This window comes from Aethalodelphis obliquidens, unplaced genomic scaffold (assembly GCF_003676395.1).
Source record: "Aethalodelphis obliquidens isolate GAN/ISIS:26980383/991018 unplaced genomic scaffold, ASM367639v1 scaffold5, whole genome shotgun sequence".
NCBI lineage: Eukaryota > Metazoa > Chordata > Mammalia > Artiodactyla > Delphinidae > Aethalodelphis > Aethalodelphis obliquidens.
This window is the reverse complement of record NW_020837949.1, coordinates 78,824,952-78,843,017: the sequence shown is the minus strand read 5'-3', so window position 1 is coordinate 78,843,017 and position 18,066 is coordinate 78,824,952. Positions and strand designations below refer to the sequence as shown.

The following is an 18,066-nucleotide window of genomic DNA, read 5'->3' as shown; positions in this document are numbered from 1 at the left end:
TTTACTACTACATAAAAATCAACTATGTCAATATATTTCCTCCAGTATAGAGTTATTTTAATGTCATAAAATACAAACAGAAAGGCTTGATTTTATAAAACTCCACCACCAACACATTGTGTCCTTAAGGGCTCCCTCCTTACCCACAGATTAAATCACCAACATTCGTTACAACTTTCCTCCCATCCCTTGTTCTGGGTGTGTTTCCAGGCTGGATTCCAGGAGCCAGCACACTCTTCCTACGTATCACTAAACCTTAAATCTGCTTCCTGACTTTTCCTTTGGGTTTAACATTTAACATTTTGAGAACTCATTTATGTCTCCACATGACACTCCACCTTCATTTTACTCTTTGTGTTTGCATCATGCAAAACTCAACCCCAATTATAGCTACCATAATGCTCTGGTCTCAGGTTCCCTGACCAGATAGGACCCAGATGTTTACTCATCCAGTGAAAGAGACTGTGCATCTATCTTGGAAGAACGGAATTCTAAGTCTATTCTATACTATGATAAGTCCTTCCAGCCAGATTATTACAACGCTCATATATCATGTCCAGATGGTCAAATATGTGCGATGTGTGATTAAACAAAATTGATATTGACCATGCAAGGGAACATACAAGTGAATACTGGGTTTTTGCTATATCTGTGACATGAATCAAGTCTCTTTATCTTTCTGGGCCTTTTTTTTTTTCCTTACTTATTTATAAAGTTTGTTAATACTAGGCTTTTTCTAAGATTCCTGCCTATTGTATCTTGCTTCTGTATCTTTCTTCACGATGCGTCCTACGTCTGGAAGCTTTTCCTGAGTGGTCAGTACTGTCAAACTGACAACCACATTTGTGTTCCAGTAGCACCTATGTTATGGCTCTTTTACAATGACTACAACATTGTCATTGTTTTGTCTCTTACTGAACTGAAAGCCTCTGATCCATCTTTATTTTCTCTGTTTTCATCATAGTGTCAACACCTAACGTGCGTTCATTAAATATTTATTGCAAGTATGAATGAGTGAATGCCTAAAAAATTATAAAGAATATTTTTTTAAAATTTGTATCATTATGTTTGTATCATCATGTAGTATAGTTTTTTTGGGTTTTTTTAACCGTGCTGTCTTGACCCAGTTTTGAAGCCCTGATTTGAGGTCGATCAATTTTTTTTCTTGAGCAGCTAATCAAGTTCGTATCCAACTGACCACTTCCTTTACTGGGCTCTCACACTCCAAGCCACAGTGCATCAGCCCTAATCACTCCAAGGCTAGGTAAGAGACTGGAGACAGCCTCTAGGCCTAGGATCCCACAAAATCATTCAGGTTAGCCGATCTTCAGGGAACCTGAGAAATCTTGCTAACCCCACCCTGCTAGCCATACCTAAGCTGCCTCTTACAGCTCCAGTTTGCTGTAACTCTTCCGCTGGGTACAACCCCCTGTTGGCCTTACCTGGAAGCCTTCTCTAGTTTGGAGCTGTAAGTAACCAAAAATTCTGCCTTCCATCTTTCCAAGTGTTAGTGCGTTGTGATATCCTGCCACCAGAAGAATCTTTAAGTCTTATAAAGCACATGACAACCCTTACCTAAAAGCTATGTGCATCACATAAAAACAATCAATTAACATTTACATTCAGGACTCTAGATAAGAAGTGCTCCTTAGCATTTGGGAACAAAAAAATTCATAATCAAAAACCTTGAAATAACTGCCCTGAAGTGGACAAAGAAAATGTTGCCAACTATCATTTTTTGCTAGCTTTCAAACCCCTGAAAAGAAGAAGTTATGCCTTATTCCCCGCTTATACGCCTCACATATACCTAGGTGCATAATAGGAACATAAAGACAATTACCAACAGATTGAGCTCAGGACAAATCATAAACCTTCTTTCTTAGATTGGCCTTTCCAAGGAAATAATTCTTAGTCTTATATTTTTTCTGTGTGAACAATATAGTAGAATCTAATTATATTAATTTAACGTGGTCTTAATAGACTAAATAACATAGATAAAATAGATCAAATAACAGAGAATATACCTACAATCAAATTCAGACATAAATAGTATGTTATTTTAAACTAAGCTGGCTGCAACGAGTGTTCTTTTTTTGCAGTTTCCAGCATCTGCTGAATTTACTGTATAGGTTGTATTGTCCTTACATTTTGGCAGAAACATAAGAGAAAACATATTTTCCTCACTGCCCCTCACACCCTTTGATTGGAAGGTTCCACTACTCTATTTGTACATTTTCCAATATACTTCTTATAGCATCCATATGCTAGCTTTTTATGCCTATTAATGCTTTCTTTACTCTGGGCACCCTTCCAAACACACTACTTTGAAATATGGAACTCCTTATTTAGTTATATAGCCAATATCTAAAAGCCTCAACTAAGAAAAGATTTCCACCAGAATTTCTGAAGGTACTGCTAAGATCAATCAAGGCAGCCACTCAATGAGTGTGGAAAAGAATCTTACAACAGCTCAGGAAACCACCTCATAAAGCCTCTACCGAGGAGAACACAACAGAAGACAGAGACTACAAACCACCAGAAGGGAAAACTGTAGCCAAACTCCACAGCAACAGATGGAGAAGAAATGCTATTGATTGAATGCACGGGACAGCTCTACACCCCACTGTAGCCCTCTGAAACACAGGGATGGAATAGAAACGTAGACTTCCTTCTCTAAGATATGGAAGATAACCCATAGATTATTCAGACACTTTTGCTCAAGAAAGGCTCACGGCTAAGAGGAACTTGTATGTAAGCTTTCGGAAAAAGTATAGACATGAAGCAAAAATACACTTTGGATGGGGATAAGTGATGCTGCTTCTTTTCCAGATGTCTGCCTATTTTCCCTGCCAGAAATTTTAAAGATTTGTATAAAAGTTTCCTTAAAATGCTTACCAATGCTGTGTGAAAGAAAGAGCAAGGCACATAATGACTTCATCTCAGAGTGAATCGTAATGAACAAGATACTGCATCATTAGGAAATATGAGTCTAGAGAAAGCAGAGACCAGGGCTCTCTGGACAATGGCAAAGCCTCTGCTAACAGGAGTAGAGGCTTTTGATCCAATTGTAAGTTTTCTCCTTTGTAATGATGACGTTCCATCTCCAGCATTCAGGAGGTAAACATTTTAAAGTAACTGGTTATGTCACTTGAAAATCAAATCCCAGAGATGCTGGCTGGAAGCCAAAGAGTCACTCCCAGATGCACAAGAAAGTGGTTGCAGCATATAATTAGGTTAATGCTGGACTACACTCTGCTTTTAATGAGTTGGCAACTCCAGTGACTGCTGTGCTTTAAGTAGGTTGGTGCCTGGGAGGAAAATATACCTTATGGGACTTAGCAGGAGACAAGCCCCAGAAAGCAATTGAAGGGCTGGGATTTCACAAACCTTTCAAATAATGGAATCATAGAACAGAAAGGTCATCTGTTTGGGTTCCTGACACTACTCGGGTTTTAAGTTTGAAAGATAAAATCCAGTCTACATTTTCATTTAGGTCTCCAAAAAAGGAGGCTCCGTCTTCTTCTCTGGTAAATGTTTTAGGGTATATCAAAAAGTTCTTCCATATGACTCCTCAAAATCTCTTTGTTGTAGTTAAGCCCCAGTAAATTTCTTCCTCATAACATCCTTTCATATACACACGTATGATTCCTACATATTAACTCAAAATATCCGTATGTCTCTTTCATGTAGAGTCACTTTCTATGTCTGAAACTGTTAATTATTTTTCAGTGGTTCAAAATCGATCATAATTCCCTAAATTCCAAATTCTGACAACATGGAAAGTATTACCATGGTTCTTGGATTTCCTGTTAAAGTTCTGGTCACTTGCAATAAACAACAAATTCTGGTTTATCTGACACTTTTGTTAATTGAAAGATACCATGAGGGGCATGAAATACACATATTATTCAATGCTAAATGATTAAGTTACTTAAAATCAAATTTGGCTGAAAGTGAAAATAAAAAAATTAACTTACAGAAGGAGTTTCTGCTATATAAGAAGAAATGCTGATTTTTTTTAATGTAAAGGAATACAACATTATTATTTAATTTTATTATTAAACCTATAGAAACATAGTTTCTAAAGTTCTCCATTATACTTCAAGAACATAAATTTTTCAAAAATTTAAACTTCTGTAATTGCCTGAGTCATATGCTAATACTAAAATATTAAACAGGCAATCACTTTCAAACAGTACATTTAATAATATCGCTAAGATTTTTTTGCACTGTAGAATGTAATTCAGGGAAATGTTTTTCAGTAGCATGTTTTCCAGAAGGAATTTTAAACCAAGGAGTCATACTTGAGAAAAATCTCAAGAATATACTGACGTGAAATGCTGGAAATGGTTGGACAAGCTATAGTAATCATTTGACCAGTTTTTGTCTAATATATTAGCCTTCACAGACAGAAAAGTAAAAGGAATCTTCCTCTTAAATCTTTCTTATAATTTTATCATTCTCAAGTTTTGATGAGGAAGAACAAAGTAAGCTATGGGTGCATACTTTTGCACTTTTTTTGTTTCTTCAAATGTTACATTCTTTAACATGTTGAGATCCAAGTTGATTTATCAAAGATTTTATGGATATGAGTTTGGATTTTTTCTTCCTACTGAATTTTTATGTCTATGTTGGCATTGTGCTTTCAATTTATCATCATGGGAAGAATAACCAAATAGGTTTAGGGTTTTTTTTCTTGAAATGATAATGGCCTAAATTAAATGAAGTAACTAAAAATTAAATACTATTATTAAAAAATTAAATACTGTTTGTTTGATGTTATAAATGTTAAAATACAAACAATTCTATAATGATTAAAACAACTGTATAATTTCTATAGTTTTGTTTTTTATGTTATTTGTATGTCATAAAAATCTATTACCTTAAAAGGATATATTTTTCCTCAAATGACCTAGTTAACGCATTCAGTCTTTAAGTATTCCTGTGACTTCTTATCTATTTGAAACTTTTTATTACTTTTGTTTATGCATGTGAATATCTTTCACAATCATCAATTGTTGTAGACTTTTACTTAAACAAAGATAATGTGCACTTCTGTATGTGTGTGTGTTCAGAAAAATATTGATATCTTGAAATGAGATATTCTTAGAGAAATTCTAGCCACATTTTAATAGACCAACCAGGGGCTACATACTTGGTCTGTAGTGCAAAGAGTGAAAAAACAGATTTCACTTATTTTCTAGAGTAGTCCAAGCACGCCAACTATAGTGACCTTGTCTGCCTGGTTTGGTTTGGTTTTCTTTTTACCTTCCTTCCTCCCTCCCTCTCTCCCTCCTTTCCTTCCCTCCTCCCTTCCTTCCTTCCTTCCTGTGGCCCTTGTCCCAGGAGACAGGGAGGACGAGTTACAGCCCCTCAAACACTGCTCAGATTTGAGCCAGTTTACAGACCCAGAACCTCTTGAACGAAGGGGAGGTCAGGTCCCCTTGAGGAAGAATCTGGCTACACTGCCAAAATTTATACTGTTAGTCTTTCACCCAGCTTTCCAAAAAGGGAACTGCAGAATTTTCCACCTTGACTGGCACTGGGGAAAAAGAAATAAGCAGATTGGGGGGATTTCTGGACATTGGCTCTGAATTGACACTAATCCTAGGAGACCCCAAAAGTTACTATGTTTCACCAATAGAAGTAGGGACTTACAGAGGTTAGGCGATCAATGGAGATTTAACTTGGGTCTGTCTCAAGGTGCTTCAGTGGGTCTGCAAACCCACTGTCTACTCATTTCTCCAGTTCTGGAATAGACATACTCAGAAACTAGCAGAATCCCCATGTTGGTTCCCTAATCTGTGGAGTAAGGGCTATTAGGATAGGAAAGGCCAGGTGGAAGGCACTAGAATTGCCCTACCTAGGAAAATAGTAAGCCAAAAGCAATACCACGTTCATGGAGGGATTGCAGAGATTAGTGCCATCATCAGGGACTTGATGGAAGCAGGGGAGGTGATTCCTACCACATCCCCATTCAACTCACCTATTTGGCTTTTGCAGAAAATGTATCTTGTTAGAATGACAATGGATTATCATACGTTTAATCAGGTGTTGACACCAATTGCAAATCTATCTGATTTTATTTCATTGCTTGAGCAAATTAACACATCCCCCGGTATGTGGTATGCAGCTGTTGGCTGAGCAAATGATTTTTTCTCTATGTCTACTGGTATAGACCACCCTTGCTTTCAGCTGGCAAGGCCAGCAAAATACCCTCACTGTCCTACCTCAGGAGTGTATCAACTCTCCAGCCCGATGTTATAATTTAGTCCACATTAGGGATCTTGATTGCCTTTCCCTTCCACAAGAAATCACATTAATTACATTGATGATATTATACTGATCGGACTTTGTGAGCAAGAAATAGCAACTACTCTAGACTTATTGGTAAGACATTTGTGTGTCAGAGGGTGGGAAATAAATTAAACAAAAAATTAGTGGCCTCTACTTCAGTGAAATTTCCAGGGGTCCAGCGGTATGAGGCATGTCAAGATATCCCTTCTGAGTTAAAGGATAAATTGCTGCATCTGGCTCCTCCTGCAACCAAAAGGAGGCACAATGCCTAGTGGGCCTCTGCACTTGGAGGCAACATATTCCTCGTTTACATGTGCGACTCTGACCCATTTACTGAGTAACACAAAAGCTGCTAGTTTTGAGTAGAGCCCAATATGAGAGAAGCTCTGTAACAAGTCCAGGCTGTTGTGCAAGCTGTTCTGTCATTTGGGCCAGATCCAGTGGCTCCTGAAGTGTCAGAGGCAGGCATGCTGTTTGGAATCTTTAACAGGGCCCTATCGGTGAACCACAGCAAAGACCCTGAAGATTTTGGAGCAATGCCCTGCCCTTCTTGTGGATAACTATTCTTCTATCGGAAACTACTTTTGGCTTGCTATTAGGCCTTAGAAGAGATCAAGCTACCAAGTGACCTGAGCTTCCCATGATGAACTGGCCATGTCTGACTCCCCAAGCTATAAAGGTGGGTGTGCACAGCAGTGGCAATCCATCATCAAATGGAAGTGTTTTATGTAAGACTGGGTTGTAAGAACACAACTTAGTTACATAAGAAAGTGGCCCAGATGCCCATGGTTCCCGCTCCTGCTATATTACTTTTTCTCTCCCAGTCTGCATCTATGTCATCATGGGGAGTCCCCTATGATCACTAGACTGAGGAAGAGAAACCTCAGTCTTGGTTTACATCTTGTTCTGGGAGATAATGTAGACATCACCCAAAAGTGTAAATCTGTAGCACTACAGTTCTTTCTGGGACATCCCTGAAGGGCAATGATAAATGGAAATCCATGCAGTGAGCAGAACTTTTTTTTTTTTTTTTGCCGTATGCGGGCCTCTCACTGTCGTGGCCTCTCCCGTTGCGGAGCACAGGCTCCGGACGCGCAGGCTCAGCGGCCATGGCTCACGGGCCCAGCCGCTCCGCGGCATGTGGGATCTTCCCGGACCGGGGCACGAACCCATGTCCCCTGCATCGACAGGTGGACTCTCAACCACTGCGCCACCAGGGAAGCCCCGTGAACAGAACTTTAAGCACTGCACTTGCTTGCTTAGTTTGTTTGGAAGGAGAAATGGCCAGATGTGTGAGTGTATACCAACTCATGGCTGCGGCCAGGGAGTTGGATGAATGGGGAGGGACTTGAGAGTAGTATGACTGGAAAATTAGTGATAAGGAAGTCTGAGAAAAAGGTCTGTGGACAGACCTTTCTGAATGGACAGAAAATATGAAGATATTTGAGTCCGACGTAAGGAGGATTTTAATAATGAAGTGGATCTGATGACCCAGTTTGTGGATATTAATCAGCTTCCTTCCTGAGCCACTCCTGTCATTCCCCGATGGGCTCATGAACAAAGTAGTGAGGGTGGCAAGGAGAGAGGTTATACACGGGCTCAACAGCATGGACTTCTACTCACCAAGGCCAATCTGGCTACTGCCACTGCAAAGTGCCCCGTCTGCCAAAAACAGAGATCAACACTGGCCCCAATATGGCACTGTTCCTCAGGGTCATTGGACTGCTACCTCGTGATAGATTGATAACACTGGACTGCTAATCATCATGGAAAGGATAGCATTTTGTTCTCACTGGAAGCCACACTTCTGTGGATACGAATTTGCCTTCTTTGCATGAAATGCTTCTTCCAAAACTACCATCCATGGATTTATGAAATGTCTTATCCACCATATAGTATTCCACATGGCATTGCTTTTGATCAAGGAACTCACGTCACTGCAAATTAAGCGCAACAGTAGAGCCTATGTTTGTGGAATCCATTGGGCTTACCACGTTCCCCATCATCCTGAAGCAGCTGACTTAACGGAACAGTGGAATAGCCTTCTGAAGATTCAATTATGGTGCCAGATAGGTGGCAGTATCTTTCAGGACTGGTCTGGATGTACCACAGTTGATTTATCCATCACCTACCGAAAGACATCTTGGTTGCTTCAAAGTTTTGGCAATTAAAAACATTCATGAGCAGGTTTTTGTATCAATATAGTTCTCAACGCCTTTGGGTAAATACCAAGGAACAGGATTGCTGGGCCACATGGTAAGATTTACCTGGAGATAAATCTCACAATATTGTGGCGGCCCCTTATGACTAGGTCCCACAGAATTTTTAACTCTCAGACTTGTTTACATGAGCCTTCAGCAATTCATCAGTTAGAGTTCAGGTTTTCATGCCCGGGCACTGGTTTCTGTTGCAGTTTCTGTTGCAGAGACTCACAAGTCTCTGATCTAGTGATGAGCTGAGATTCCCTGTATTTGCCTGTCTCTTCAATCTTGGAGGCAGCAGTTTGCCCTGTGTCCTGCTCTTTCTTCTGGATCCATGCAGAGTTGGTGATTTTTTTAGTCTGCTCAGCTTTTCACTTGTTAGGATAAAGTGGTGACTTCCAAGCTCCTTATATGTAGAAACAGAAATATTCATTTTTTTTTGAAATACTGAAAAAAGAGTTTCAGTTATACATTTTGAGGCAAAATATGTTTGCCTTCAGTGGTCAAGATGAAAATTGATGTTCTACAAAAAATGAAAACTTTATATGAAGTATTGAGTTAGAGTTGAATATGGTTCATTTTTGTATGAGCACTTGGAAAGCATTAAAGTGAAAAAAATGTAACTAATCTAAAAAATTCTTAAGATTAATAGAAATTATGAGAGCGTATATAATACTGGTCCAAATAAATAAACCAGAAACCAATTATTACTCGTAGATTTTGCATCATGTAATAAATCCTAATCATTGATAATTACTGTGTCCTACCGCTACAAGGGAAAACCCTCTGCGTGATTTTTTTGACCATTAGATCACCAGAAAAGTAGCCTGATTGTAACCTACCTGTGAATAATATTCATAGTCTGTTATATGACAATGTTACTTTTAAGAGCTGCAAGCATTCCATAAAAACATCACTAAATACACAGAATATGTGCCATGAGCAGCTCCTGACCTTGATGTCATTAAAGAAGAAAGCTATTGCCATAGTACCAGAAATATTGCTTTGGTATTTTTCCACAATTACAAGTTTTCTCTTTGGTTTATCTTAAACACATTTGACAACTTGGATTTTTGTCTAAAGAGAAAGTCTGCTCCTTATTATAAAGTTGTAAATGTATTTTTGAAGATTTGAGAGTTAAACCAGCACATAAACGATATGCAAAAAATGTATTTAAAGGTTGATAAAACTGAAGTGTGCTATTTTAATTGCAATTTGGAAAGATGGTTTGGAATGCTTAATTAAACAAGAGAGAAATTACAGATTCTTGACTTGGATATATTTGAGGTGTACCTTCTTTTGCCACTTTAAAATGTATTTATTAAAACCTGAGAGAAAATTCAGATAAAATGAAATATAAAACAAAATGATAGGGATGCACAACATCAATAGAAGTCATTCTGATATTTAGAAGTGAATTATAACAAAAAATTTTAGATCAACAGTAAAAGCAGTAATGTAAGAGGAAGAGTGTAAGTAATGAATAGGCTCCTTGATGATCAAGTTATTGAAGAGAAATGAATCATATGGACACATTTGAAAACACCTTTGATGAAAATAATATAAAACCTATAATACACTACTATAACGAGGATAGACTCCTGCAATATTATGGCTTATGTGGGAAGAAACTTGATAGTTTTTTTCCCCCCAATTTGACAACAACCTTAAAACTTACATGATATTAAGTGATAACAAGTTGTGAGGCTGAAATAGTCCCAACAGAAGTATATTTTCTATTATCTCTATAGTAAATCCTATTAGAAATTATTGTTCAATTAAGAGGTAATCAAAATGTATTCAGCCAAAAATGTAAGAAAAAAGTGTTATTAAACACGTGTCAGACAATTAAGACCTGCACAACAAAACTTGCTAGACTTTCTTGCTAAGGTGGATTTAGACAATAGGATTGCTTTAGATTACTTATTGGCTGACCAAGAAGGAGTCTCTGCCGTAGAGAATAACTTTTGCTGTACCTGGCGCAAAACCTCTGGTATTGTAGCAAATACAAGAAGTTAACAAACAAGGCACTTGGCTAACACAGGTTACTTCCCCTTCAGGTACATGCTTTGACTTATTTGATACTGACTGGTTTGGTTCATGGTGGCCCTGGCTACAGAGTATACTTCAATCTCCTGGTGTTATCCTTCTAATAGTCACCATTGGAGTCTCCCTGGTGTGCTATGCTTGCTCAAAGGTCTTAAGTGCTTCTTCACAGCCATCGATGTTACCTCAGATGGTCTCACTGTTCTTAGAGAAACAGAAACGAGATGAACCAAAAGATAAACAACAAAAATAGTTCCTCCAGATCTGACCTCATAACCTGAGAGTTTCACAATGAGACAGGAACAGCTTAACTATGATGGTGACTGAGAGTAGGGTTGATACCAAATTGTTGGCCAATCTCTCATGTATGAAAGGATGAGCAAACAGGGGGAATTGTTAAATTAGCTAAACAAGGAGCCCACCAGACTGAGGTGGCTCTAATTCCGTGATGGCTTGTGTAAGCAAACCAAAATCTAAGCGTGTAAATGCCTCAAGGTTACAAAATCAAAATACTCAGGAAAACCAATCACAGACAGCCATCTAGGCATTGTACTCTAGCCAGTCAATAATTTCCTTTCTTTGCTTCCACTTTCTCTTTCTAACTTGTTCCCTTGGCTCCAGAGGTTTAACCACCTCTGGTTTGGTGCTGCCTGGTTCAAATCAATTTTTGCTCAAACTCTTAAAATTTAAAAAAAAAGTGTGTCTGACAGTCAATTAATAAAACCAAAGTTTACTGGATTTTATAATGTTTGTATTATTGCAGCTTTAAAAACTAATTTATTTGTTGTGATTTCTTTCTGATTCTAAATATTCATTTTCTAAATTATTTTTTAATTTAATTTAATTTATTTATTTAATTTTTTTCGGTACACGGGCCTCTCACTGTTGTGGCCTCTCCCATTGCGGAGCACAGGCTCCGGACGCTCAGGCTCAGCGGCCATGGCTCACGGGCCCAGCCGCTCCACGTCATGTGGGATCTTCCCGGACCGGGGCACGAACCCGTGTCCCCTGCATCGGCAGGCGGACTCTCGACCACTGCGCCACCAGGGAAGCCCTAATTCCCTAAATTCTAAGGGGAAAAAATGGATTTTAAAAATGTGATGCCCATATGCATTCTATTCCAATGTTTTTGCACTCATATTACTTTGCCAGGTCTTGTATTTCACACTTTCTTTTATCTTCAGCTGTAAGAATGTTTGTTATGAATTATTTATTTACCTGAGCTAACACCAGAATTCTGTGCTTTATTGAATGTTTTATAAACTAGAAAATTTGGAGTTGCCTAGCATCCTCTGCAAATCATTAAAAAAAAAAGATGCTCCCATTCAGAGCAGATGGGAAAAGAGCAACATTTACGAAGAAATGTGCATGATGTTGGGCAAAACATGCTCCAAAAATAAAAAGAATATCAATTACTCTTTCGATGTTACAAGAAACTCCTTCCCCCATGCATTTTCATGGATTCATCAGTCATTTACTTATTTATTAACAGCTATCAGTCCTGGATCAGGCACCGGGCTGAGCACTGAGATTACATTTGTGAGAAGACATACAATTAGGTCTTGCTACCTTAACCTTGATGAAAGAATACCAAGCTGGTAGGATTCAATCTACATCTAGCCTAAAGACATCCTAAAACAGAGTGTTTTGTTCTTATTAGTTTTCTTAAGATTTTAATTTTCTACATCAGTTTTAGTTTAACAGCAATATTGAGAGAAAGGTAGGTATATATTTCCCATATATCCCTGACCCAAAACACACATAGCCTCTCTCATTTTTACATCCTCCACCAAGGTGGTACATTTGTTGCAATTGATGTACCTATACTGATACATCATTATCACCTGAAGTCCACAGTTTACACGAGAATTGACTGTTGGGGCTGTACATTCTATGGGTTTGGACAAATATACAATTTCATATATCCATAGTATCATATTGCATAGTTTCACTGCCCTAAAAATCCTGTGTACTCCACTTTTGCATCCCTCCTCTCCACCCTCCAACCCCTGGAAATCACTGTTCTTTTTACTGTCTCAGTAGTTTTGCCTTTTCCAGAATGTCATATATTTGGAATCACACAGTATGTAGCTTTTCCAGATTGGCTTCTTTCACTTACTATTAGTATTTAAGCTTCTTCCGTGTATTTTCAGGGCTGATACCTCATTTCTTTTTAGCACTGAATAATATTCTCTAAATATAACCTAGTTTACTCATTCAGCTACCACAAGATATCTTGGCTGTTTCCAAGTTTTGGCAATTATAAATAAAGATATCATAAACACCTGAGTACAGGCTTTCGTGTAGACATAAAATTTCAGTTCCTTAAAGTAAATTCCAAGTAGTACAATTGCTGGTTTATATGGTAAGAGTATGTTTAGTTTTGTAAGACCCCACTAAACTGTCTTCCAAAGTGACTGTACCATTTTGCATTCCCACCAGCAATGAATGAGAGCTCCTGTTGCTCCACATCCTTGTCAGCATTTGGTGTTGTCAGTTTTCCAGATTTTAGCCATTCTAATAGGTGTGTAGTCGTTTCTTACTGTAGTTTTTATGTGCATTTTCCTGATGTTATATGTTGTGGATCATCTTTCAATACACATTTAGCCATCTGTATATCTTCTTTGGTAAGGTGTCTGTTAAAGTCTTTGGTCTATGTTTTAATTGGGTTGTTTGTATTCTTATTGTTGAGTTTTAAGTGTTCTTTGGAGAACAGTCCTTTATCAGATATATCTTTTGCAAATATTTTCTCCCAGTAGGTGGTTTATCTATTTTATTCTCTTGACATTGTCTTTTACAGAGCAGAAGTTTTTAATTTTAATGATAGTAACTTGAAGTAGGTACGGTAGTATCAGCCTTCCAACTTTGTCATTCTCTAAGATTATGTTGGCTATCTGGGCCTTTTGCCTCTCCATACAAAATTTAGAATCGGTTTGTCGATGTCCATAAAATAACTTTCTGGGATTTTGACTGCGATTGTATTGAATCTATAGATCAAGTTGAAGAACTGACATCTTGAGAATATTGATTCTTGCCTACCCAGTTTTTTTTTTAAGTTAAGTACCCACAGGTGGGGATGGTCTCTTTCTTTCACTTAAAGTGTGTTCTCTGGACCAGCAGCACTGGCATCAGCTAGGTACTTGTTAGAAATGCAGAATCTAATAGACCACATCACTGTGGAAATGTGTTTGGGGAGATCAAAATTGTCAGGGAGCAATCTGTGAACAGCATGTTGGGTCTAATCCTGGAACAAAATTTGAAAGAGGCCAGGGAACATCAATAATGAAGGCAGTGGGATCTTGTAGGATCTTGAAGAAGTTCATTTTTCTTTTGCTCAGTGCTCATATAATTGATACAATTATAAGGATTTCCATAAGCTATTATTTCTTTATACTGGTGAGATTATGTTTTTGTAGTGAGACAAAGACTCTGAATTATTATATATTTGTGAAACCCTTCTACTGGTAATACAATGGGCTTCCTCTTCTTTGTTATTTTGCAAAACCTGCACAATTGCTACATAACATTTCAGATGTTGTGTACATGGAATAGTATTTCAGGATGTCTCTAGACAACTATTTTAGCTTTGAGCTCTTTTTCGGATTTGAGATTCTAGTTTCATACACTCACATGCCTCAAATTTTTAAAACAAAGCAAAAGCAACAAAGACAACCATTCTTATTCCACAAAATATAAATGAGAAGATTGAAGCTTCCTAGAAATGAAGGAGTAAGTAGTATTTGACAATAAAGCAAGTTTCCCCTTAACTGTTCTCTATCTCAAAATCCCGTTCGTTCCCTTTATCATGTTCACTAAATACACAATTCTTTTAATTATTTTCTTTTTAAAAATTTGTCTCTCTTACTAGAATGCACATTAGAAGAGGTTTTGTAATCTTTCTATTTTATTCATAATTGTATCCTGGGCTTAGCTCATGGTAGACACTTAACTATGCCTTAAACAAGCCATTGAGTTTAATGCTTTAAAAATAAAGCTTATTAATATTTACCACTAGAGGGCATTTCCCTTCCACTTAAAAATATTAATTCTAGTCCTTTTTTTTTTTTTTTTTAAACTAGGGGGACTGAGTACACTTTATTAAGTTGCAAAGATAAAATATTTCAGATCAATCTATCATCTCAAATTATTAAGAGCTCAAAGTCTTTATGGCACATATTATATTAAAATACATATTTTAAGCATCCATGATCTATAGTTAAACTAGTTAGAATTTAAAACATTAATCCAATAAACTGTTCAGGATTTCAAACTTAGATCAACACACCAATACACACACATACATATGCAATACACATACAGGATTATGTAAAATATTTCAGTGATATAGAATAGACATAATGGCCAAAAACCATGCATCTCACAGTATTTGATAAGATTTGATGAGAGATAAATCATTTTTAAGTTAAAAATAACATATTTTTCCATAGAAGAGGACAAAACAAAGTACCTGGTCATATGAGGCTGTCCTTCAACTGGAGCGGCTGTTTGAATTCTCCTGGAAGCAGACGCTGAGATGGAGTGAGCCTGCAAACAAGTTGTTCATTAGGGAATGCCACTGAGATTAACCTGTGTCAGGGAGGGTAAGCAAGCAGGATTGGAAGAGATGGAATTCATGCTGGAAGGTTGACTTCTGTCAACCTTACAAGTTGCTCTGGGGCCAAGGTGGCCCATTAGAGTGGTCCAAAATTAGGCAGAAATAGCAGGTCTTGATATTCCTGTATCTACCTGTCATTGGATGTCGGCCATGGGGGAACTGGAGCCGTTGGAAGAGTAAGAAGGTGCAGCTGGGGAATCATTCCCTAAAGAGGCTGGAAGCTAAAGTCTGGGATAACAAGCCCTTCTTTGAAGGGAGATCTGGGAGGTGCTTGGCTATGTTGATCACAGCTAAATTTTATGGAGAATTTATGTGAACCGCTAGTTAAGTGAGGACTCTAGAACTGTTAAATGTAGTTAGGAACAAAGTACATTTTGTAGACCAAGTAGAATTATTTCAATGTAATGGTTCAAATAAAGATTAAAATATGGATGTTTAAAGCATATTGTGTAAAGTATAGGTCAGGGGCTTCCTTGGTGGCACAGTGGTTGAGAGTCTGCCTGCCAATGCAGGGGACACGGGTTCGAGCCCCAGTCCGGGAGGATCCCACATGCCGCGGAGCAACTGGGCCCGTGAGCCACAACTACTGAGCCTGTGCGTCTGGAGCCTGTGCTCCGCAACAAGAGAGGCCGCGACAGCGAGAGGCCTGCGCACCGCAATGAAGAGTGGCCCCTGCTCACCGCAACTAGACAGAGCCCTCGCACAGAAACGAAGACCCAACACAGCCAAAAATAAATTAATTAATTAATTTAAAAAAATAAAAAAGTATAGGTCAGAAATTGAGAGAAAGGTGCAAACTTACCTCGCGTGAGTGATGTTTTAAGTGGAACAAAGAAATAATTGCAATAATTTAACATTAATAAAGCTATTATGCTTTTTTATTATTTGATACATGCTTGCTCTAATTCTATATGTTGACATTATTATGTCTTGAGCAGAGAACATTATGTTTTAACTATCAAGAGTTTCCAAATTATATAATAGCTAATTTACCTGAAGGTATTTACAAGAAGAAAGAAAAAACTAGATAGGGGGAAATAACTCTCAACCCTAAAACTAGAACTTCTCTGTTAATGTTCTCTGTCAAAAGATACTCCTTTGTCCTTTTTCCTCCTTCTTCCCACTTTACTTCTTGGAGTGTTGTTTTACTTCATTTTATGTAATTGAGAGTGGAATAAAATCCTGAGGAGGAAATGATATGTTCAACAGTTCTGTAATTCAGCTTCAAAGAAATGAAAATTCTTTATTTAATAACATTCTTTCCTAACAAGTTCAAGAAAAGCCTTCCCCATGTTCTCAGTCTCTTCTACCAGAAGATGGCACTCTTGCTCCTTGCCAGGGAACCCGGAGGCTTTGCACATCTTCAGGAGTATCAGTCACAGATCTCCCCTTGAAAGCTGTATAATAAAGCAGGCGCCTTCAGCCTGTTTATCTGAACCGACTGAGATTCTTTATGTGCAGGTGCAGCTAATCCTTTCAAGATGTAATGAAGCTCAATAAATCCTCTTTTGCAATATCGTCACTGGTCTTTGAGGCTGATTTCGCTTTTTGTGAGAAGGCAAGTGCAGAACGGCTCTGCATAATGCCGTATGTTTAAGCAATAAGGAGACTGCCCCATTGTCTCATGTCAGGCTGCCTGGGACACAGTTTCCTTTATCCTGTTCTCAAAATTAGCTGACGAGAGCAAGTTCCCCAGGTGAGCACAAGTTCCCCAGATTTTTTTTTTCTGAAGTAGGTGACCAGAGAACCATGCCTTCACTAGCTGTTATTCTCAACAGTACGTGCTGGGAAATTCACTGGGGCACAACATATTATCTGCCTGTATTTCTACACTGTTTCTTATTAGTAGAACAAAGTACTTACCTGCTATTCATTTCCCTTTTAGTGACTGTATAAATACTGAAGCTATACACTGGAAGCTTTCAGAGTTATTATAAATATTAGAATCACTAGCATTCAAGTTTATATACATATATACAGGTAAGTTGTTACAGCATTTCTTTCTTTATGTAATACAACATAACTCACCTTTTGGATTGGATATCCAGTAACCATCATTCCAAGTTAGCATTCTTTTGGTCGTTTCTTAGGAAATCTCAAATTCTCAGGTGCAGTTAATTAGAAATACTACTGCTGCTTGGCTCTTCCTGTGAGAAATAGGACACATAATAAAGAAACAGGACTTCGCTAAATTCTTATCTTGAGCATATTACAGTAGCATCATCTGATAAGCTATGGGTCTTAGCCCTTCACTCTTTAGAAAACCAGTAGCTGCTAATGAGAGTGGATGAAAAGCAAATGCAGAAGCAGCCTGCTACTCGTGACAATTGTTCAGTGTTATGATCTTTCTCCTTTCATATTCTCCAGCTTTCCTACTGCCATTTCACTGATACTAAAACATGCTACCAGTGACCGGCAAAGAGCTAGATCTAGAAACGACATGTTGTTCGTATCCCAAGTTATCCCTCACTGTGACCATATGCTAGTTGTCAAAGGGTTAACTGAAAAAAATACATTCTCTCCACAGCAATCAGAAGGATTTTTAAAAATCCTCAATCAGATTGAGTCCATTTTCTGCTTATTTTAAGATTTCCCAACATTTTCAAATTGCACTTGAAATTAAAATCTATATAAATCCTTATGTCACATGCCTTTTGATTTCCTCTCTAACCTGGTCTCCTACCTTTCTGCCCTCGGCCCGTGGAACTCTAGCTGCACTGGCCTGACTTTGGTTTCTGGAAGGTAGCACGCTTTTTACGGCCTTAGAATCTTTGCTGTGGCCATGTCTTCCATCTTGAGCATTATTACGATCATTTGTTGGTGGTTTGCTCTTTCTTCTCATTTCAATCCCAGAATCCATGTCATTCATTGACTTTCCGTCCCACTGTTGTCTTTTTAATTTTACAT

At 38.1% G+C, this 18,066-nt stretch overlaps 1 pseudogene; it reads left to right on the top strand.

Moving 5' to 3' along the window:
• Positions 1-3,022: 3,022 nt before the first annotated feature.
• On the top strand, positions 3,023-8,468 carry LOC113618594 (uncharacterized; annotated as a pseudogene).
• The last annotated feature ends 9,598 nt before the right edge of the window (positions 8,469-18,066 follow it).